Raw genomic sequence first — 1,534 nt, 5'->3', positions numbered from 1 at the left:
TTTTTAAGTTCTAATTTCAAAATCTTTTTCAAAAATCACTTGATTTCTTTTTCACTTTTAATTTTCAAAAATTATCAATCAAATTTTCAAAATGTTTTCAAAATCTTTTAAATGAATTTTCGAAAATTCTCTTCCCTCCTTCCCACATCCTTCTATCTATGGAGTACCACTCCTTCTGAATGCACAATTCGAACCTTATCTAACTAAAGTTCGAATTCTTCTTCTCCTTCTTCTTTCTTCTATTTTTCTTTTCCTCTGACACCTAAAGGAATCTCTATACTGTGACATAGAGGATTCCACATTTTCTTGTTCCCTTCTCTTTCTTATGAGCAGGAGCAAAGACAAAGGCATTCTTGTTGAGGCTGATCCTGAACCTGAAAGGACCTTGAAGAGAAAGCTAAGAGAAGCCAAAGCACAACTCTCTTTAGAGCACCTGACCGAATTCCTCAAGGAAGAAGAACAAATGGCAGCCGAAAACAACAACAATGCCAACAATGCAAGGAAGGTGCTGGGTGACTTCACTGCACCTACTCCTGATTTTTATGGGAGAAGCATCTCTATCCCTGCCATTGGAGCAAACAACTTTGAGCTTAAGCCTCAATTAGTTTCTCTAATGCAACAGAATTGCAAGTTCCATGGACTTCCAATGGAAGATCCTCATCAGTTTTTAGCTGAATTCTTGCAAATCTGTGACACAGTCAAGACTAATGGGGTTAACCCTGAGGTCTATAGACTGATGCTATTCCCTTTTGCTGTGAGAGACAGAGCTAGAATATGGTTGGACTCCCAACCTAAAGAAAGCCTGGACTCTTGGGAAAAGCTAGTCAATGCCTTCTTGGCAAAGTTCTTTCCACCACAAAGATGGAGTAAGCTTAGAGTGGAAGTCCAAACCTTCAGACAGAAGGATGGAGAATCCCTCTATGAAGCTTGGGAAAGATACAAACAGTTAATCAGAAAATGTCCCTCTGACATGCTTTCTGAATGGAGCATCATAGGTATTTTCTATGATGGTCTCTCTGAACTATCCAAGATGTCTTTGGATAGCTCTGCTGGAGGATCTCTTCATCTGAAGAAGACGCCTACTGAAGCTCAAGAACTGATTGAAATGGTTGCAAATAACCAATTCATGTACACTTCTGAAAGGAATCCTGTGAACAATGGGACTAGTCAGAAGAAAGGAGTTCTTGAAATTGACACTCTGAATGCCATTTTGGCTCAGAATAAAATATTGACTCAACAAGTCAATCTGATTTCTCAAAGTCTGTCTGGAATGCAAAATGCACCAAACAGTACTAAGGATGCTTCATCTGAGGAAGAAGCTTATGATCCTGAGAACCCTTCAATGGAAGAGGTAAATTACCTGGGAGAACCCTATGGTAACACCTATAATTCTTCATGGAGAAATCACCCAAATCTCTCATGGAAGAATCAAGAGAGACCTCAACAAGGTTTCAATAATAATGGTGGAAGAAACAGGTTTAACAATGGTAAACCTTTTCCATCATCTTCTCAGCAACAGACAGAGAGCTCTAAG

The 1,534-nt window shown here is 39.2% G+C and overlaps 1 non-coding gene across 1 annotated transcript; it reads right to left on the bottom strand.

The window, feature by feature from the left end:
* Positions 1-868: 868 nt before the first annotated feature.
* LOC130937845 (small nucleolar RNA R71) lies at positions 869-976 on the bottom strand. Its single transcript, XR_009069040.1, has one exon. It is a non-coding gene; the product is annotated as a small nucleolar RNA R71 (small nucleolar RNA).
* Between the last annotated feature and the right edge of the window lie 558 nt (positions 977-1,534).

This window comes from Arachis stenosperma, chromosome 6 (genome assembly GCF_014773155.1).
Source record: "Arachis stenosperma cultivar V10309 chromosome 6, arast.V10309.gnm1.PFL2, whole genome shotgun sequence".
NCBI lineage: Eukaryota > Viridiplantae > Streptophyta > Magnoliopsida > Fabales > Fabaceae > Arachis > Arachis stenosperma.
Note: the sequence above shows the minus strand (reverse complement) of the source record. Positions and strands in the feature narration are given on the sequence as shown.